This window comes from Staurois parvus, unplaced genomic scaffold (genome assembly GCF_062004578.1).
Source record: "Staurois parvus isolate SC_StPar_1 unplaced genomic scaffold, SC_StPar_1.0 ptg001432l, whole genome shotgun sequence".
In the NCBI taxonomy this organism is placed as follows: Eukaryota; Metazoa; Chordata; class Amphibia; order Anura; family Ranidae; genus Staurois; species Staurois parvus.
In genome coordinates this window covers 7,927,023-7,950,427 of record NW_028319228.1, presented here as the reverse complement: position 1 = coordinate 7,950,427, position 23,405 = coordinate 7,927,023, and the positions used below count along the sequence as shown (strand labels likewise).

The 23,405-nt window shown below is 41.9% G+C and overlaps 1 protein-coding gene across 2 annotated transcripts in view; it reads right to left on the bottom strand.

Moving 5' to 3' along the window:
* Positions 1 to 23,405, bottom strand: part of LRRC2 (leucine rich repeat containing 2) — a 294,583-nt gene that overhangs the window by 250,973 nt on the left and 20,205 nt on the right. The window contains exon 2 of one of the 2 annotated variants that reach the window (XM_089662155.1): positions 20,254 to 20,385. The exons of the other annotated variant lie outside the window; for it this stretch is intronic. The gene's annotated coding sequence lies outside the window, so the exon portion shown is untranslated. The remainder of the gene's footprint in view (positions 1 to 20,253; positions 20,386 to 23,405) is intronic. 2 annotated transcript variants of the gene reach the window in all.

Genomic DNA, 23,405 nt, shown 5'->3' with positions numbered 1-23,405 from the left:
AGATTATTTCTTAAACAACAGCAGAGTAAAATTCTGTAGTTGATGATAGTTGACCATTGCATCAGTGACAGAAGATATAACACTTAAAGCAGATTTGTGTGTTAATGGAATACTCATCATTGAACACATGCTAACTAAGAGGGCCTGAGAGATAGGAGCAGAAATTTAGAAGAAGAGCTCTTGTCTAACATTCATAAGATAAAGACTTTTTAGCATCTGCCTGGGATTGTTGGAAACATAGAATAAAGTAATTTGGCTATTATGTACCACGTGGTAGGCTCAGGATTGAATTTGACTTTCAGGACCCTCTCCCAATAATTTATAAAGTGCGGGGTAGACTGTGGGTTAGTCTGGTTTGAGAAGCAGAAGAAAGTGATTGACCCTATAATTGCAAGTGTTTTTCACCCTTATGATTGTGTGTTAATGATCTTGGTTGGAAAAGAGAGTTGCTTAACCCTTTTCCTGCCAGAGCTATTATTGTGATATTTAAAAAATAATTTTAGACCTGAAAATTACTTAAAACCCCCAAAGCATTATATATTTTATGAAAGCAGATACCCTAGAGAATACAATAGTCATGGTTCTGATTTTTTATTTCACACAATATTTGCACAACAGTTTATAAAATGCAAAATTTCAATAAAAATAACAAAAAGAAAAAGAACCAGACTTTTTAGGTGGAATCAAACATACAAAATATATTACTTGAAAAAAAGAGGGTTCGCTGTCTCTTAAACATTCCAAAGTGCAATTGTGCATACAATAAAACATATCAAACCAAATTATTATAGAGAAAATAGATAATGTGAGCTCAATAAATGCAAAAATCTAAATAAATATAAAGATAACATCACAAATAAGGTTGTGCCAAAACACCATAATCAACTTAAAAAGTAAATAAATTAATAAATAAAAAATAAACCTAGAAGAGTATATATCCATACAGATGGACAAAAGTCTGTATGGACAATAATAAGTTAGATGCCTAAATATTTTAAAACACACAAACGTAAAAGGTGTATGTGATATAACCCAGTACTCCACTCACAAAATATAAAAAATATTACGTGTATGTGTACAGATGGACACGTACATATGGACACAATTTAAATGAACCAGCATAAATATTGCAAACAAAGCTGAAGATGAATAAAGCAACCAAATGTGAAAATGAATAAATATCCTGGTGAACAGCCCAAGTCCCAAAGGAAAAGAAGACACACTTCAAAGTGTAAGATGGAGAGCATTCAGTGCTGCAGGAATAAAGAATGCCAGGAAATCATACCACCCACATGTAAGGTGAACTCCTTACCAGAGACACTGTTCCCACGTAGAGATCATGAAGCGCCTTGCTGTCCCACAGCACAAAATCTTGCAGACACACCACTCCATCTGGATATGATCCTGTATAAGTGTGCTCAGCACAGAGGAGTTAAAAACAAGCAGGGACCACCATAGCGCAGAATGCTAAAACCAAGGGCTTTTAATATGGTAATGTACTTACAATAAGAAGACAATCACAAGCATATAACAAATGATGAGCATCACTGGATTCCGTCAGTGTGCATAATAGCGTCACGTGTTTGGCCCTGCTCTAACGCATTTCACTGTAAACAGAGTCTTCAGAGGATAGAGGCAACATGCCTCTATTCATGTTTAAGAGACAGTGCACCCCCTTTTTTTCAAGTAGTTGTTTTACAACTAGTATCTCGATTGTGTAGTGGATGCAGCAGTCTTTATTTTCTGTTTTTGCTAGCGCAAGGAAATTATTTGGTTTGTTTTTGTACAAAATATAATAACCACTTGCCAACCGCTCACAGTTGCATACCGCCACTCCCTGCCGCGACCACTGCAGAATGCAAATCCCAGTAATCGGTAATGTGATCACATGATCACAATGCTAGCAAAGCTATTTCATAACACTTTTGCTTCTCTTTCTGGGGAGTTATGATTGGCCCACAGCCAGGGGCGGACTGACCTTTTGGACACCCGGGCATTGCCCAAGGGCCCAGGGTCAGTATGGGGCCCCATGAGATGCCCCTAGTACCTTTCATAGGCTTTTTTGGGTGTGGTTTGAGTGTGGGTGAGGACACAGGGGCCCCATGATCCCCTAGTGCCCGGGGGCCCCATGAGTTGTCAGTCCACCCCTGCCCACAGCCCTCACATGGTACATGGGCCAATCACAACCCTTTACCATGTGAATAGCTATATCACAGCTCACTAGTATTTTGAACTGTCATGAACTTAACCCATTCATGACCGTTCAAAGCAAGAATTGCATTGCAGGAGCATTAATCTTTACTGCTCCTGCAAAGCAAAATGTAAAAAAAAAATCCCCCCAGAGTAGTACAATATTACTATGGTAACATTGAACTGCTCTGATGAAAGTATTTTCTTAAATAACAAAAATATGTCACTTGTAGCTCAGAAAAGTCCAGGAGCTACTTTTCAGACAGAATTGAGCTTTTTTGTCCCCATAGACTTCAAAGGAAACGTCTAAAAAGTGCAACTTTTTTTAACATTTTTTCACACGTTTTCAGTTCAAATAGCAGCTCTCTGCCCCTTTTTCAGCTTTCATTGGCCACATAAAAAATGCCTAGTTAAAAAATGCCTGACAAAACCTGCAAAAACATGCAATTCTGCTCTGAAAAAAGCTCAAAAACATGTTAAAAAAACTCCTAAGAAAGCGCTTGAAAATGTGACACTTAGGTGTGAATGAAGCCTAACAAACAATCTGATTTAGAAAAGGGTAGAGATGTTTGGTAGTATTTATACATACTTGAAATAAGCATACTTAACGTAACCGTACTTTTATTTATCCAAGGTTATTACCCAAAGGTAATAGATCATTTAGCTCAGAGAAGGCCGATGAGTTCCTGCAAGCATGATTAGTACAGTTTATGTGCATTATTATACTTTTGATCAATCGCTTTTTCAATAGGTTTAAATTGAAATGAGGTTAATCCTTAAAGCACCTGATCTTGTTCTTCTGTGCAGCAATTAACTCTAGGAAGCACTAATCATGTATGTGTTGCAATGAAGGGCAAAAAAGGGCAGAACAATAGTTAGTAAAGACCGTCTTTGATTAGAGCATGTATCTTGTACCTGACATTTTGTATGCATGTATCTCAAGTTTGGTCTGTAATTGTAAACAAGTTTTAATCATTATTAGGCTGCATATCAGTTTAAATGAATGCCTTCACACAATAGGAATACCTAATGTATCTGCACTTGTTACGTTGATATATTTCTCATTCCCAGTGACACCTTCTGTAGAATTAGATACATCATTGTCTCACTTTGCAAGTTTGATGTATGACATTGACATACTAGTGTGGTAAGAGTATAGTTTCCCTGATGTATGGGCTTCAAAGATAAAGAACCATTGCCATTATGAATAGATTTTTACAATTATCCCATCACATTTGAAATGAAAGGATCACAACGACAACAAAACTGACAGACTTTGGTCTCTCCATTCATAATCAGTAACTTGGATTATGCGAATGTCAGTGTCTGAATACTCCTAAAGATGTATTATTTCATCATCCCCGTTTGTGAATCCAAATTGGATTTCTCTTTAGACTGTTTTTATGCAATATATATTTAATATGTGATGTAGTGGAGTTTAGTTTTGTAGTGTATGGCTAGGGTATAAATATAGGGGTTGTGGAGCTTGCTTAGGCCAATGGGGTTTAGAGGGCCAAGCACACAGTAACTGCTCCAATCTTCTTGTTTACTAGGTGTGTTCATTTCTCCTTCCTGTAATTCCCCTTTATATTATCTTATTTAAAGTGTTACTAAACCCACAACAGTAAAATCAGTCTGTATATTCTGTAAATCATGCTTGTTATACCCATCGTGGAAACTAAGGGGTTAATCCTCTGCATTGTGTAAAAATGCTGCTTGATCCTGACTTCTCTGATCCTTCCCTTCTTCCAGTGTCCCCCTCTTATCTCCTGATTAGACATATCTGTGGAGACACTCTGCACATGCTCGGTTTGGTGTGTATTGCTAGAGAGGGTTTTTTTTTCTTGGGAGAGTGCATGTGATCATCACTGTCCAGACAGAGGTCAGGGGTTTTGCACCCTCCTAGAGCACAAAGAAAACTCCTTTGCCTCAAGATGATTCGCACTTTGAACAAACGTCTTATGACCCGTCTGCGTTACGGGAGAACATGCAAGATGTATATGCGCGGACTGTGATCCGTATCTGTATATGACTTGAGATGCCTTTCATATTTCAATAAAATACTTTTTTTCGGAAAAAAAAAAAGAAAACTCCTGCAAGCTTCTGCACACTGATAGAAGTCACAAGACTGCTCTAACTGTTGATAAGAAAAGGTATTTAGCTGTTTATATTTACTAAAATAATTGCATTTCCATGTTGTGTGTACTGTGGGAGATCAGATATAGTGAATGCAGGGTCCTGGGTTTAGTAACACTTTAATGTTAGAGTTTTTACTGTACTTGTTAGGATTGTTAAAAGATTATTACAGGAAAGCCAGTGTCCCATATCATTAACAAAGAAAACGTAGGGCAAAGTTGATCTACAAAGGACTTGAGGCAGTTTTTATAAAAAGAAAAACATTCAAAGCCATTTATCCTGTGCATTTTTGTGTGATTGGGGAGGGGGATACAATGTTACCCATCCTCCAGGCAGAATATTATTTATATAGAAAATTGTGAACCAATAAATTACTGCATTATGTCCACTAGATGGAGCTGATGATTATAGGAAATGCATATGTATTTTCTATGATCAGCAGCTCCATCTAGTGGTTCCTGAAACACATTCTAAGAATAAAAAGTTTAAATCTGGAGAAAAAATAGCCTAGTAGCATTAGATCTGACCCTCATTCACACTATGTATATGAAGTTTCACAGGAAAAAAAGCTCTGCAAACTTTGAGCAGTGTAAATATAACCATTTTACTTTTACTTTACTAAATTTTTCTTGTTTTACTGATTAAAGTGCTACAGGTGAAGCTAATCTACTGTGACGTTATTTTAGTCCATTTGATTTATGCTAGAAATTTGTAGCTCAAATTTAACAGGGGTAACCTGTTTAGAGAGGCACAATGCACATCATCCAGTATCACCTTGCTCTAACAGAATATTTTCTGGGTCCATTGTGCCCCCAATATTTGGGATCTCACAGGGACCAGCATGCTAAGCAGTCAATTGTTGTGTTACCATCTAAGCAGAGCCATGTATTTAATCAAGACTTCATGGGAGGAAAATTTAATTTATTTGTAGAAAACTCCAGCCATGGGTACCTACATCCTCAAGTCTGTAACCTCCCACTGTAATCAATCATTGTGTAATGAAGCTGTAAATCTCTGTTTCCAAACAGCTAAAGTCAACTTTATTGTTCTAGCGCAACTGAGAACACTCCATCCAGCTACTCACATTTTGCCACCAATGATGTATGCCAATAGATAATCCCTTGATTGATTTGTACGGGTTCTCTTGAAAGGCATTGCTGAAACAAATAGTCTGCCATGCCCTAGGCTGGATAAATGTAGTTCTTGGCTCTGTTGTACCCAGCTGAGCAGCAATTTATTTTTTAAGTGTGGTCAGATCTATCCCTAAACATGGGTATTGATTGCTCCTGCCTGCCTTTGGAAGAATATTCCAGAAATAGAGTAGGAGGACCAGATTCTGGGCTATGAATATGTATCTGAGTTCAGCCAATCCATGGTGTGGCTGGGGAGAAGTTAACTGTTTGGGAGGGTCTGTTCAAACCTCTCTTCTTTAGGCGCCTCTGCCCCTTGGAGACAGCTTGTGTTACTGAAGAGCTGTTGCTATTAGGCCTCAGCATGTGTTTGGCTGAGGGCCTGAAGGAGCCTGGATCTAGGTGAAAACTTCCCGGAAGACTCTACCTTTGGAAGCTGGACTGGAGTGGATCTCTTTCACTGAAGAGTGTGGCAGGGAAGCTGGTTGGAAGCTGTTTCTGGACATTGTGAAAGGGACCTTTTCTAGAGCTCCAGGGGTGCATGTACTTTAAGGATTAGATGCCATAGGTTGCTACATGGACTGTTACTGCTCTCACAGAGTCTCAAAATAGCTGGCTGTCCCTTCTACCTTTAGCAATACTTAAAGTGGCACTAAAGGCTGAAGGTTTTTACTTTCATGCATTCTTTGCTTGAAGGTAAAAAAAACCTTCAGTGTGCAGCACTCCCCTCAGCCCCCCAGTACATACCTGAGTCCAAATTTGATCTAGTGATGTACATGGAAGAATCTGCTCTCCCAAGTCTTTCCCTCCTCATTGGTTGAGACACAGCAGTGGGAGCCAATGGCAATGCTTTCAATTGCAGCCAGTGTCTTATGGACACACAGAGCTGGCTCGGGAACAAGCTTGCATGAGTGCCCCCGGGGCAAGCAGCTTGCTCTGGGAGCACTCAGCAGGGGGGAGGAGCCAGGAGCGCTGGTGGTGTCCTTAAAAAGAGGAGGATCAGGGCTGCTCTGTGTAAAACCATTGCACAGAGCAGGTAAGTATGATATGTTTGTTATTTAAGAAACAAAAATTTGAACCATTGTTATCACTTTAAGGCTGCTACTGAAGGATTTTGCTTGAGAATCTGTCCTTTACAGTGTTTATTTTGATGTCAAATTTCGATTTAGTTTTAGTCATAGTCTTTTGAATAAAATGTCATTTTAGTTTTAGTCATATTTTAGTCAACTGATTTGTTTTAGTTTTAGTTGTATTTTAGTTGACTAAAATCTCCAGTACATTTTATTCAACTAATATCGAATGGGTTTACTTAAATTGTAGTGCATTATTTAAGCATTTCTCTAGAATTTCCAAACTCCTGAAGAAAAAATATACTAACATGGTATTATTTATGGTATTAATGTTTGAACAAACAAACACAGACAAACTACACAGACACAGATTTAGCCTATGTGATATACACTATACAGTATTGCCAAAAGTATTGGGGCATCTGCCATTACACACACATGAACTTTAATGACATCCCAGTCTAAGTCCGTAGGGTTCAATATTGAGTTCAACCATCCTTTGCAGCTAAAACAGCTTCAAGTCTTCTGGGAAGGCTGTTAGGTTTAGAAGCGTGTCTATGGGAATGTTTGACCATTCTTCCAGAACCGCATTTGTGAGGTCAGGCACTGATGTCGGATGAGAAGGTTTGGCTTGCAGTCTCTGCTTTAAGTCATCCCCAAGGTGTTCTATCTGGTTGAGGTCAGGACTCTGTGCAGGCCAGTCAAGTTCCTCCACCCCAAACTCACTCATCCATGTCTTTATGGATCTTGCTTTGTGCACTGGTGCTAGGTCATGTTGGAACAGAAAGGGGCCATCCCCAAACTGTTCCCACAAAGTTAGGAGCATCAAATTGTCCAAAATGTCTTGGTATGCTTACCTTAAGAGTTCCCTTCACTGGAACTAAGGGGCCAAGCCCAACCCATGAAAAACAACCCCACACCATGATCCCCCTCCACCAAACTTTACATTTGGCACAATGCAGTCAGGCAAGTATCGTTCTCCTGGCATCCGCCAAACCCAAACACGTCCATCGGATTGCCAGACAGAGAAGCATGATTTGTCACGCCAGAGAACACATCTCCGCTGCTCTAGAGCCCAGTGCTTTACATCACTGCATCATATTCTTTGCATTGCACTTGGGGATGTAAGGCTTGGAGGCAGCTGCTCGGACATGGAAACCCATTCCATAAAGCTCTCTACGCACTGTTGTTTGCTAATCTGAAGGCCACATGAAGTTTGAAGGTCTTTAGCTACTGACTCTTCAGACAGATGGTGACTTCTGCGCACTGTGCGCTTCAGCATGCGCTGATACCGTCTGTCAGTTTACGTGGCCTACCACTTCATGGCTGAGTTGCTGTTGTTCCCAGTTGCTTCCACTTGTTATATTACCACTAACAGTTGATCGTGGAACGTTTAGTAGCAAGGAAATTTCATGGATGGACTTATTGCACAGGTGGCAACCTATCATGGTACCACGCTTGAATTCACTGAGCTCCTGAGAGCGACCCATTTTTTCACCAATGTTTGTAAAATCAGTCTGCATGCCTACTGTAGGTGCTTCATTTTACACACCTGTGGCCATGGAGATGACTGGAACACCTGAATCCAATGATTTGGAGGGGTATCCTAATACTTTTGGCAATATAGTGTATATGTATATATATACAGTTGTGTTCAAAATAATAGCAGTGTGTTGAAAAAAGTGAATAAAGCTCAAAATCCTTCTAATAGCTTTTATTTCCATGCACACAAATGCATTGGGAACACTATACATTCTATTTCATATCAAAACATGAAGAAAAATATATCAAATTTGTGTTATTCCTCTAAAAAAATTGAAGAAATGTGAATATTAGACTGTTCAAAAAATAGCAGTGTTTGTATTCTTCTTTACAATCTCAAACATTCACTATATAAACTGAAAAATGTTTGAAGATTTTGCTTTCCTTTGAATCATTTAATTAATATGTAGTTGTATAAGCACTGTTTCTGAGAACTGCTGTACATCTGTGTTGCATGGAGTCAACCGACTTCTGGCACCTGTGAAAAGGTATTCCAGCCCAGGATGATAGGACTACATTCTACAGTTCTTCTCTATTTCTTGGTTTTGCCTCAGAAACAGCATTTTGGATGTCACCCCACAATTTTTCTATTGGATTAAGTTCCAGGGATTGGGCTGGCCACTCCATAACGTCAATCTTGTTGGTCTGGAATTAAGATGTTGCACGTTTACTGGTGTGTTTGGGGTTGTTGTCTTGTTGGAACACCCATTTCTAGGGCATTTCCTCTTCAGCATAAGGCAGCATGACCTCTTCAAGTATTCTGATGTATTCAAACTGATCCATGATCCCTGGTATGCGATAAATAGGCCCAACACCGTAGTATGAGAAACATCCCCATATCATGATGCTTGCACAACCATGCTTCACTGTCTTCACAGTGTACTGTGGCTTGAATTCAGTGTTTGGGGGTCGTCTGACAAACTGTCTCCGGCCACTAGACCCAAAAAGAACAATCTTACTTTCATCAGTCCACAAAATGTTGCGCCATTTCTCTTTAGGACAGTCAATGTGCCAAATTGTAACCTCTTCAGCACATGTCTTTTTTTCAACAGTGGGACTTTGTGGGGGCTTCTTGCAGATAGCTTGGCTTCACATAGGCGTCTTCACATAGGAGTCCTTGCCATTTTGGCTATTCTTCTATTCATTCGAATGGTAGTTTTTCGCTTTCTTCCACATCTTTCAGGTTTTGGTTGCCATTTTAAAGCATTTGCAATCATTTTAGCTGAGCAGCCTATCATTTTCTGCACTTCTTTATATGTTTTCCCCTCTCCAATCAACTTTTTAATCAAGGTACGCTGTTCTTCTGAACAATGTCTGGAACGACCCATTTTCCTCAGAATTTCAGAGAGAAATGCACTGTAACCAGCATGTACAACATTTGCTGCCTTCCTTCCTTAAATATTTGCCACCTGTTTTTCAAAGAATGAATGACCTCACTAATAGAACTCCAGACTGCTATTATTTTGAACATGCCCCTTTCAATTAGTGATTCAATTACACAGAATCAGCAGCATGCATGTCATGACTGTTGGGTCTGTTGGATTTCTATTACTCTACTACACCTGCTAGTAAATTATTTTCCATGTAGAAATATCATTTCTACCAAAAACAGTGATTGATCAGGTTAGTGATGTCTGACTGCTATTATTTTGAACACAACTGTATATGTATATATATATATATATATATATCCATGCCTACCCCCTATGAGTATGTGCCAGAGCACGAAACGCATCAGGGAGGAGCTACAACGTCATGACGTCACACCGCCAAGGCTCCAGCAGGTCCAGCGGCCATCTTTTAACCACATGGTCAGTCTGTTTCTTTTGTATTGTACACCCTGTTGGAAAGCAATAAATCCCCTCTGTTAGCAATATTACGCTATGTGGCATTCTTTCTTTTGGCTTATATGAGTCCAACCATCCACAGAGCCATTTAAAGTGAGAGTTAGATGTGCTATTACCCACGGAAGACTCAGAGGGGAACCATGACTGGGCTGTGCATACCTTGAAGTTGATTTGGCTGATCTGTTTGAGACAGTTGTGTTCTCAAATGCGCTATGTAATTGCACATCTGGTGAGTGCACAGTTTTTCTATTACCGGATAAACCACCACCTGTACTGGAGATAGGAATTTGAACCACCTACCCTGTGATCTCATAAAAGGATCTTCGCGTCCATTAATCTGGACTTTTTCACTTTGATAGCACTATAGTCACCTTTGAGTGGCTCTTCTTAGAATTTATTCACTGGATCACTTATTTGGACATTTATATACGATTATCACGTGTGCATAAGTATTTTGTGCACTCTCCACTCTGCATGCTACCCTGAATTTTACCTTACCTTTATAAATCATCTTTGTTGAGAAAATACTACACTATTGGCACTTTTTTTTTGGTTCCTATGTGGAGCTATTAAACCCACAGAGAGTTCCTATGATATCCAGCATCCAGAGGAGGGAGCCCTGTATCCAGGCTGAGCGCCCGTCTATCCTTAAGGGGACCTCCGGACCCAGCAGATTCTCATATTAACCCAAGCTTGATGACCATTAACTAGAAGGAAGCTCACCATCCGTCCATCACAGATCATTACCTGGTGGTTATATACTTATATGCGCATTATCCATGCACTTTCGTTGGGTGCGCATTTCTTCCATTGATTCCAGTCACACGTTTATTGAGATATCTGCCTCATAGGAGAGCATCACATGTGCCATTTGTTGAAACCTACTTATTGATCGCATGAGCTCACATCCAGTTAGTAATTTATTGATTTATTTATTAAGCGCTGCACTTTATTATAATTAAATACTGAACTATACTGAAGCCATCTTTCTTCAGTATTCAATGTACATCTAAACCCTGTCAATAAAATACTGTATACACTTTAACATGTTAACATGATTTCAAATGTTATTTTTGGTATTTTAAATTCTACAAATTTAATAATAAAAATACCTGGTGATCCTGCAAGGCACATCCTGTTAAGTCAGCGGTTCTCAACCTGGGGGTCGCGACCCCTTTGGGGGTCGAACGATGCTTCCACAGGGGTCGCCTAAGACCATCGGAAAACACATATTTACGATGGTCTTAGGAACCGAGACACCGCTCCTCGCCGCCTCCGCCGCCGCCACCGCCGTCTCCAGGTGTGGGCGGGATGACATGCCGCCCCTGTCATCTGGACACACCTCGAGATCAATCCTCGCCTGTGATTGGCCGCTGGCACTGTAGCTCAGGAGAGGCACACAGGCGGCCAATCACCGGCAAGGAGGTGGAGCTTGGAGAGGAGGAGCCGAGCGGCACCGCGAAGATCGAGCGAGTGAAGAGGAGGAGAGCGGCCGGAGAAGGAAGACATCTGACAGGTAAGTGTCGGTACCATGGGAGAGGGAGGGAGCGAGCGAGCCCAGGCTGGAGCAGGGGTCTGCAAGGTAAGTATCATTGGTGTCAGTGGGAATAGTGCCCCATCATTGGTGTCACTAATACCAATGATGGGGCACTATTCCTCCCACTGACACCAACGATGGGACACTATTCCTCCCACTGACACCAACGATGGGACACTATTCCTCCCACTGACACCAACGATGGGACACTATTCCTCCCACTGACACCAATGATGGGGCACTATTCCTCCCCCAAATGACACCAACGATGGGGCACTATTCCTCCCCCACTGACACCAAGGATGGGGCACGATTCCTCCCCCCACTGACACCAACGATGGGGCACAATTCCTCCCCCCACTGACACCAAGGATGGGGCACTATTCCTCCCCCCACTGACACCAAGGATGGGGCACTATTCCTCCCCCCACTGACACCAAGGATGGGGCACTATTCCTCCCCCCACTGACACCAAGGATGGGGCACTATTCCTCCCCCCACTGACACCAAGGATGGGGCACTATTCCTCCCCCCACTGACACCAAGGATGGGGCACTATTCCTCCCCCCACTGACACCTATGATGGGGATGGGGCACTATTCCCCCCACTGACACCTATGATGGGGCACTATTCCCCCCACTGACACCTATGATGGGGCACTATTCCCCCCACTGACACCAATGATGGGGCACTATTCCCCCCACTGACACCTATGATGGGGCACTATTCCTCCCCCCACTGACACTAATGATGGGGAACTATTCCTCCTCCCACTGACACCAATGATGGGGCACTATTCCTCCCACTGACAGCAATGATGGGGCACTATTCCTCCCACTGACACCAATGATGGGGCACTATTCCTCCCACTGACACCGATGATGGGGCACTATTCCTCCCACTGACACCGGTGATGGGGCACTATTCCTCCCACTGATACCGATGATGGGGCACTATTCCTCCCACTGACACCGATGATGGGGCACTATTCCTCCCACTGATACCGATGACGGGGCACTATTCCTCCCACTGATACCAATGACGGGGCACTATTCTTCCTCCCACTGATACCAATGACGGGGCACTATTCCTCCCACTGATACCAATGATGGGGCACTATTCCTCCCACTGATACCAATGATGAGGCACTATTCCTCCCACTGACACCTATGATGGGGCACTATTCCCCCCACTGACACCAATGATGGGGCACTATTCCTCCCCCCACTGACACCAATGATGGGGCACTATTCCTCCTCCCACTGACACCTATGATGGGGCACTATTCCTCCCACTGATACCGATGATGGGGCACTATTCCTCCCACTGATACCAATGATGGGGCACTATTCCTCCCACTGACACCGATGATGGGGCACTATTCCTCCCACTGACACCGATGATGGAGCACTATTCCTCCCACTGATACCAATGATGGGGCACTATTCCTCCCACTGACACCAATGATGGGGCACTATTCCTCCTCCCACTGACACCAATGATGGGGCACTATTCCTCCCACTGACACCGATGATGGGGCACTATTCCTCCCACTGACACCGATGATGGGGCACTATTCCTCCCACTGACACCGATGATGGAGCACTATTCCTCCCACTGATACCGATGCCGGGGCACTATTCCTCACACTGACACCGATGACGGGGCACTATTCCTCACACTGATACCAATGACGAGGCACTATTCCTCCCACTGACACCAATGACGGGGCACTATTCCTCCCACTGACACCAATGATGGGACACTATTCCCCCCCACTGATACCAATGATGGGGCACTATTCCTCCCACTGACACCAATGATCGGGCACTATTCCTCCCACTGATACCAATGATGGGACACTATTCCTCCCACTGATACCAATGATGGGGCACTATTCCCCCCCACTGACACCAATGATGGGGCACTATTCCTCCCACTGACACCAATGACGGGGCACTATTCCTCCCACTGACACCAATGACGGGGCACTATTCCTCCCACTGACACCAATGACGGGGCACTATTCCTCCCACTGACACCAATGACGGGGCACTATTCCTCCCACTGACACCAATGAAGGGGGCACTATTCCTCCCACTGACACCAATGATGGGGCACTATTCCTCCCACTGACACCAATGATGGGACACTATTCCTCCCACTGACACCAATGACGGGGCACTATTCCTCCCACTGACACCAATGACAGGGCACTATTCCTCCCACTGACACCAATGACGGGGCACTATTCCTCCCACTGACACCAATGACGGGGCACTATTCCTCCCACTGACACCAATGAAGGGGGCACTATTCCTCCCACTGACACCAATGACGGGGCACTATTCCTCCCACTGATACCAATGATGGGGCACAATTCCTCCCAATGACACCAATGACGTGGCACTATTCCTCCTACTGCAAAATTACAGTTATGAAGTAGCAACGAAAATAATTTTATGGTTGGGGGTCACCACAACATGAGGAACTGTATTAAGGGGTCGCGGCGCTAGAAAGGTTGAGAACCACTGTGTTAAGTGTTCTCCTGAGTTGTCACCTTTTTTACATGTGCCCCTGGTTGAAATCAATTGGCTGCCAATGCACCAAATGTCCTGAACATCGGTAAAGTGCAAACTAAACAGTCAACAGTAATTAGGGTAAGATACATTAGTACTGATTAAATTTGCATTCCCAGAGTTACTAGAGATAGATTACATTACTTGTGTAACATGTATAATGGATGTAGAGCTACCTAGCTCTGGCTTTTAATAAATGTAATAAAACAAGGTAACAGAACATTTCATTGTTTTAGTGCATAAGATCGATTAATGATTTTCATACAGAAATCTAAGCTCATATTTTTCTAGAACTCTGCTACTTGATCCTTAACACTGCTAAAACTTGCATTATGTAATTTTCTCAGCGAGTTATTTCCTCCTTAGTCTGGAACATAAAATACTTTTTCTGGTAATGTGTCACGTTGACATTTTCAATATACTTATTTGGTGAAAATGCACATAATTAAATAATCAAATCCATTTTGTCAATTGTGCTCTTGGGTGCACAATTTTAATAAGCAGTCTTTTTTAACCACATAAAATGGGTGTTGTTTTCTTACATTAGTGTTATATACTTTTAAGAAAGAACTTAAAAAATAATTTTATTTAAAGTGGACCTGAATTCAAAAAAGTGAAGACCTGCTGTTTTAGAGGAAAATGGACATGTTAATTATGCCTAAGCAGTACATGGAAAGATTTACCTTGTACCTTGCTCTCCGTCTGAAAAACAGCAGCACAAATCCTGTGTCTATGCACTTCTGTGCCATCAGCCTCATCACTGTATATCTGCATTGTGAGATTTGTGACCTTTGATTACTAGTCTCATGAGATTTACAGTGAGATTTGACAATGTAATTACTGTGCTGCTCACTATTTTCTTTGCTAGGGAGTAGGAATGAGCTAAACTGCCCTGAGTTCAACAAACTTCAAAGAATTTCAAATGCCGAACCAGAACCCCACTGAAATCAATAAGAGCCAAATCTGCCAAAAATGCCCATTTTATGGGCTAATAGACAAGGGAGTGTAGAAAATAGCATAGGGGAAGGGGTGAGCGCTGCCCTGGGGAACATGTCCTAATGCTGAAAAAGCTCTTAACAATTCCATTCAGCCAGGAGCAGTGATTTGTTTTTAATGCTTAAAGTGAAACATTAACATTGTAGAGATCTGTGTGCTGTTTTTTTATTTTGTCTTTGTAAATGTAACTTTTGCTGTAGCATAACCTACAGCGAGCAGGAAAAAACAATCACAGAACCCCCTGAAAATGCATACTAGACCCTTTGAGTATGGTAAGGATTTCAGGGGTTACCATACACAAAAATCATCAGGTCACCCATGAAATCCATACCAGATTGTTTGTTTTTGGTTCTGGTATCAATCTCCGAGGACCTTAAGTATTTTATTTGTGTATATTCTCCCCCAATACATAGCAGACCTGCTGAGTATGGTATGGGTTTTAAGGAGGATCTCCACACAAAAATAGGTCTGAATCATACCAGGGCACATGCCCTCAACATGGAGAGGTACCTTGGACAATGGCCTCTTTCTATCAACCCTGGACAGTGGTTATTGGTAAAAAGACAAAGCAAGAGCACACCGGCCTAGCACATTATCCCAAAAAGATTTATTGTATTGAAGATAAAAACATACTCACAAACATGTGTTGACAATTTGCATATCTAATGACAGCAACTTGGTGCAATCAAGGATAGGGGCCAATAGACCCTGACGTCTAGATGAGAGCCATCCCAGGGCCAAATTACAGCTGAAGCATTTTGAGTGCAACCCTATTCCTCAGAGGCATAAGAACAGGATCCTACTAGCATCTTATATCCCCTGATGTCCCCTGATGTCTCTGACAGATGACCAAAAACTCCTCCCACCTTAAAGGGGGTTGAGTCAATATGTATACATGAAGACCACATTAAATATATGTGTAGTATGATGAATAATATATAATATAAGGATCATCATAGAAATACATGTTAAAACACATCTCTATAGTGTTACATTGCTTGAAGCCGTTGCATTGAGATATGTGGCTGTCCATAATAAGTGATAAACCTGTGTGTGTCTGTGATTCTTCCTTTTCACATACCAAACTCTCCCTGGACTGAGGTGAGAGCAAAAGGGGTAACCAGGTCTGGATAGGTGAATGGGAGAAACTTGCAGACCCCCAGCAGCTGTCAGGAAGGCATGGAACGCAAGCCATCATCGGGACTGGAAGCCCGGACCGGAAGTGCATTCCAGTGATCACTTCCGGTGCCAAACAACAAAATTTCTGGTTTTGGGGCCATAATAGAATGGATCATTTATCTGGATCCTTAGTATGCAACTATACGTGCATAGTATGTGTTTTCGACATTGCATGTATTTGGTCCTATGTGCATATATTGCTATCAACAGCTGCAGCAGTAACCTTTTCTTGCTACTGTATATAGCATTTAAGTGCTAGATCTTCCTACTTTTAGTATCAAAGATTCATATATACATAATATTTGAATCCATTTTGGATGATCATTGGGATGGCTCTCATCTAGACATCAGGGTCTATAGGCCCCTATCAGTCATTGCACCAACTGGCTATCATTAGATATGCGAATTGTCATCACATGTTTGTGAGTATGTTTTTATCTACAATACAATAAATCTTTTTGGGATAATGCACCAGACAGGTGTGCTCTTGCTTTGTCTTTTTGCAGTTTTGTCTGAACTATCCCAGTCGTCTGCAAGAGCAGCAAGGCTTGGTCTGTCCATTGGTCATCCTGATACACACACTCATTGGAGCTCAATCAGGATCACTGCCTTCAGTCCTCCACACTTATGCACAGGAGACATTCTTATTCTTACAGTGGTTATGGGTGTCTGTAAGCAGGGAACTTATCAGAATCTGGAAGCCAACTTTAATAGTAAGGGGCCCCCAGATACTGCCCCCCACATACATAAGTATGAGGTACCTCCCAAAAAAATGATGTCACCTAAAAATAAAGACACCCAAATACATGACAATTCTTGACAATGACAATTCTTACTTAAGAAAACAAATTCCACAAACATCTCCCTCATTGTAAATCCATTGTGAATCATGGCACCCGCTTGCCAAAAAAATCCCTGAAGACCCAGCACACAGAACTTATCCTGAGAGTTCCACTAGCTAAATGAAAGCTTATTGTATTTGTGTGTTATAATATATTTTTGTCCTACTTCATATTTTGCATCTCATCCTCACTCTTGAAGATGTGGAGCTAAATTCCCTAAAACACTTTGAGGGCCAGTCCCCATCCCAGTCTAATATCGTAATAGTGTTTCAACTGACGATGTAACTACGTATAATGGAGGTGTGATATACCCTCTGGATGAGCCTTATATACTTTCAATGTCAGCTATATATTGTGATAAATTATCTTTTTATGATACATTTGTGTGGGTATCTTAAAAGTCCACTGGGTGCTTTCCGTTGTTTTTCATATACTCTATAACTAGGATTTTTGTGAATGAGTAGGGGTACTATGAGGGGGCCGTATCTGGGGGCCACTTATTTTTTAAAAGGGCTTCCAGACTCTGTTAAAACTGTGGCCATGAGGCCAGGGTTGTGGGAAAGAGCCCCCCCCCCGGCAAAGTACGCCCCTATGCTGCTATGCTGAGGACATATAGCCTGACATGGTTCGGGGGATGTGGGCACATGTTTGTCCATTCCATTTCCTGGTCTGCCAGGCTGCATGCTCAAGTTTGTTCCAGCCACTTTATTTACAAACAGAAGTAAGCGGCTGGGAGCTGTCATTTACAGGCATTTTTTGCTTTGTAAATGCTTTTGCTGTAGTAGGTTGTATACATCATACTGTATAGCTGTTCCACTTCACAGGCAAGTTAATGGAATCTCCTAGGCATGTTATTTAAAGTAATCTTGCGATTTTAATGTTTTCCTTTAAGTATTACTATTGCTGAACCCTGCCAAAAGGAATTTTTACAACTTGCTTTAGTACAGTACCTAGCCCCCTCCATGCCATTTGTTTGACAATCCCTTGCCTATTAGCCATGAAAATGTTTTCTAACATTCAGCTCCCACTGATTTCAGTGAGGTTTGGATTCAGCACCTAAACTTTAGTAATGGTGTGTGAAAAAGCTCCAAATTGGCTCCAGGTTCATTTGGCTTATCCCATTCTAAGATGTACTTTTATGTACATTGTACCACTTTTGTAAGGATGCTTTGACACATACTCAACATATACTCAACTACAAACAATGTACTGCGTACCGATGATAGCGCAGTAATCTGACAATGTTTTTCTTTCTGGAAGAGGGTGAAAAATGGGGAAAAAGGGGGAGATTTGCCTACAATCAATGTTATGCTTACAGCATTGTGGCATGATGATTAGCACTGCATACTCTAGTATACTTTACAGTATTAAGGTGATGTAACAGTAGATTAAAGTGCTACTAAACCCATGACCCCACACTCACTATCTAGTCTTCCATGGTACACAGAACACAGAAATGCAATTATTTTAGTAAATATAAACTTCTAAATACCTTTTCTCATCAGCAGCATATAGCAGTCTTGTGACTTCTATCAGTGTCTCCTCTGACTGTCCTATGAGGCTGCATAACCCCTGACCCTGTGTCCAGACTGTGCTGATTGGCCCTGTGCTGATCACAGACCCTCTCTAGCAATACATACCAAATAGAGCATGTGCAGACTTGCCACTGCTGCTCTAACTATGGCGGATGGACAGGGGACAGCAAAAGAAGCAAAGGATCAGAGAAGACAGCATCAAACAGCTTTTTTACACAATGCAGAGGATTAACCCCTTAGGTTCCACCGTAAGTATAACAAGCATGCTTTACTGCATATACAGGCTGATTTTACTGTTGTGGGTGTAGTAACACTTTTACTGGTTTCTAGCTAAATTAGTCCTATAGGGATTTGATTGGTACCATACAATTAAGCTACTAGCAAGAGAAATGTGGTCATTGGTAGTCATGCAATGTATGAATTTCTTCTTTTATTTGCTATTTGTTACTGTACATACAGCTGGGACAATTTCTGATGGAAGCTGTTACGTGGGACTGAGCAGTTTGGGGATGAGTGTCTGGAGTGGAGCAGTAGATCCATTTCACATGATTTATGATTGGTGGCAGTTGTATGCCACACATTACACACACACACACACACTGTAATAATATGTCAGTTCATATTTGACAAATACACGACTTGTAATATTTTCGTACTGTGATGCAAAGATTAGTTATTTTAGCTCTGGTATCTGAAACCATGAGCAAAATTACACACCAGATAAAAGATTTTGGCATTCCAGTCTCTATGCATGTGACTGAACTATGCATAGCATTCATAAGGGACCTGTGCTATCTTTAGCAAAATGAAATGGTTCAGCTCTTAGTATCTTAATTAGATGTTTTAGACGTTAAAATTGGAAATCTGCAGCTAATTTATTTATATCATACACAGAGAATATTTTATTAGGGTTATTAGTTGATTCATAAGAGCTATTGTGGATGGTTTCTATACATAGGAGACTGGAAAACCTGCAATCAGCACAGAGTAGGGATAATTTGTACTCTTCATGTGACAACTAGAAATATGGTAAACGATTCTAATTTATTAAGCACAATCAAGGTTCTTGAGAAAAATGAGCAGGAAAAATAAACTTAGGGTAAAGCAGTTTCTGTACAAAAATTAATTCAGCGGTGGAACATTTCTGCTGTTAACTTATTACCGTGTCAACACATTTTTAACTAAATGTCCTTTGGTTTATGAAAATATATCTACACCCAAAAATAATATGCGTTTCTACTACTGTATGTCCTTATATTTATTGGAAACTATTTGCTGATGTGATCTTCGTTTCTAAAGGATTTTGTTTCTTATTTGCCATTAAAATATTTCTTATATAGATCTGTAGTACACACATGCACAACTAAATCTCAGGCTCCCCTTCCACATTGTATTTTGGCTAAAGAATACTTTCTGGGCTACACTACACTGGAGATCAAGGGCGTAGAGGTTTTACCACCAGCCGCCATTGGAATGCTAACTTTACAGTCTGCATTTTTAACTCAGACTGCAGAGTTTTACAGGCAGTGCCGCCTGCCAAACTCACTGGCAAGGTCCTCCAATGTTAACTTGCCATTCAGTCATTAAAGCGGAGTTCCACCTGGAAAAAAAAAAATAAAAGTCAGCAGCTACAAAAACTGTAGCTGCTGACTAAAATACAGACACTTACCTGTCCCTCGGTCCAGGGGTGTCCTCACAACCACTGGTTTCACCGGTCATCTTCTCTCCCTGGCGCCGGCATCTTCAGCAATACATACCAAATAGAGCATGTGCAGACTTGCCACTGCTGCTGCCAGATGGACTGGGGACAGCAAAAGAGGCAAAGGATCAGAGAAGACAGGATCAAACAGCTTTTTTATACAATGCAGAGGATTGTGACAGTTTGTGGCTCCACAGCCGGGTGCCCACTGCGCAAGCGTAAGAAGCGCTGCACTTTGTGAATGGCCCCGTAGTCTTCTGGGACCTGTCACGTGTCCCAGAAGACTACAGGGAGGAAGGGTAGGCGGACATCTTCCGCTTCTGATTGTCTAGGCGATCGCAGCAGAAATGGGAGTGGGTACCTATCAAATTCGGGTACCCACTCCCCAAAGGTGCCAATCATTAATGGAGAGCTGGGGACAAAGGCTTAAAGCGGAACACTTCACCTTTTAGGTGGAGCTCCGCTTTAAGTAAAAAAGTAAAACAGGCACCATGACTGCCTGCCAGCTGCTGCTATTCAAGACTCTGAAAAGCAGTCTACTGTGGGTTGCTTTTCAGAGGGTAGTAAGCATTATCACCAGTGTGAAAGAACCCTTAAGCATGCATAGAAGTTTAGAGGAGTGGCTGTCAGATTTTCCTGTGATGTCACTGACTCAAAGATATTGTACAGAAGAAGAAGTTTCAAGGCTTGCATGCGGGTAGCCTCTCATTTGTAAACTATAGACAAAATTCTATGCATACTGTATGTAGGAGCGCACAGCCTGTTGTCTCTGATGAGAAGTGAAATACTGCCCAACAAATCAGCCTTTGCCCGGCATATACATGCAGAAATAAGAAGATACTGGTTGCACAGCACTGCGGAACTTATTCCAAATGAAGAGTATTCAATAATCCATAATAGAAAGTACAGTACAGGAACAAACAAGCTGTATGTTGACGCGTCTCATACAAATATGTGCTTATTCATACCAGCATATACATAATATTGATGGGGGTCAATTGGCTTTAAGTTATATAGAATATAGTTATCATTTAAAACCATCAGATATAAAAACTGTCTAATGCAGCTATATATTGTATTTTCATGTAGAGACAGAAAAGTCGTTTGCATGCAGACATAAGGCATCAACTGGTACCTGTAGGATCACAATGCTAATTGTAACTGGTAAAGTGGGTAAATGTTTTCCTGTAAGACTAACTCCAGACAGTTATAAAAAAATTACTATGAATACACTAACATATTTATTTAAAAATTATATATTTTTCCAATAACCTTAATATACATATCCGAATTTGATTACATTTTAGCCTGTTGTACAGCAGCACTCAGACTGGGAGAGGGAGGGGCAGCACTTGGGGCCAGTTAAGTGTTCTGAACACACACATGTGCTGACAAGGAACATTATAACAATGAAAAACAGAGGGGTGACCCTCTGTCTGTTGATCTTTCACTGTCATATCACAGGCTTGGGAAAGGGTAGTGAAGCAAATCTGGTGCTTAACTGCAGTGAAGAGAAGTCAGGATACTGGGCTGGCTAAGTGGTGTGGTAAGGCTGCGCCTGGCCGCAAGTAAAGCAGTTTCCATATGTATGTTTCAATCGCATATTTAGTTGTTTGCCTGGAGTTCATCTTTAAAGTGTAACTCCACCTTTGCTGGGAAAAAAACAACCCTGATAACTTAAATACATTCTAAGGACTTTAGCAAACTTCATTGTAGAGTCCTACCTGCCAATTGCATTGGAGCTCACATACAGATTTCTTTCACTCTCTAATTTTTGCAGCCTTTTCCCACTTACTGAGTGCTAAGTGGAACGGTCTTCTGCTATAGTAACATGATTGATCCCAGTATTGTAATAAAAGAATAGCCTTAGGACTGAGGCAATCCCATGGCCAGGACATTTTTGGGAGATGTCTGTACAACAACCATTTATTTGCCAGTTATAGAAAATCACAGCTGGCTGAAGATTTAAAGTGCTTGTAAAGGCTCAAGGCTTTTTACCTTCACGCATAGAAGGTTTTTTACCTTCAGGCATAATACTTATCTAAGCCCCCTCTCAATCCAGCGATGTGCACTGGAGTCTTGACTGTCCCAGGACTCACTCTCCTCATTGGCTGAGACAGCAGCAGGAGACATTGGTTCCCACTGCTGTCAATAACAGCCAGTGAGCCAATGAGAATAGAGAGGGGGTGGGACCCAGCCACTGCTCCGTGTGTATGGGGAGTGCGCATGCTTAGGTGCCCCCATAGGAAGCTGCTTGCTGTGGGGGCACGCAACAGGAGGGAGGGGCCAGGAGCGCTGGTGGGGGACCCGAGAAGAGGGCTGCTCAGTGCAAAACCACTGCACAGAGCAAGTAAGTATAGACATGTTTGTTTTTTAAATGCCTTTAGAATCACTTTAACTAGAATGGCATTTTAACACAAAGTAACAAAAAAAGGATATTTACATTTTTGTGGCACCCTCCTAGAGTAGGTTACTTATGAGGTCAAGGTAGATTAAATCTTTTTGGCTCCTCTGTAGCCAGTGGAGCAGACTGTTATTCTTTTTGGCTGTTCTGGGTCTCACAGGCTGCAGGCTCAACTACTTCCCCCTACTTTCTAGTAGGTTCTAGAATGTAGTGAGCTGGAAGAGACCCTGAAGTTGGATATTTATTGGACTCTAGCCAATTCCTGGGTAGGTGTGCCCAGAAGGTGGAGAGAGAGACCATAAATAGTCTGAGCAGTATGGTTCTTTGTCCTGCAGGAGGAGAATTCAGTTTGAAGGGCTGCTGCCCTTCTTGGCGGGTTAGCTGAAGCCTGCAAAGAGCTAATCAAGGTCCCAGCTTAGAGGGAGTTGGGGGGCCTACTGCATAGAGTTGATTGAGGTCCCCACTCAGGAGGAGCTGGGGTGGGCTATTGTTCCTGGAAACAATTTTTTTGATCCAAGTCAAGGGGGTACACTGAGGTTCCAAACCTGGAGTTTGTCAGTGTCTAGCTAGTATTGAACAGGATGTATCCAAGTATCTGGAGACACAGTAAGTAGAAACCCCAAAATGGGATTCCAGTGACTGTCTGCTGTTTAACTCCTTGTGTGACTGTGCGTAGTGCTGCTATAATGGGGATTTGCCCTGCTGGGAATCCCAGAAA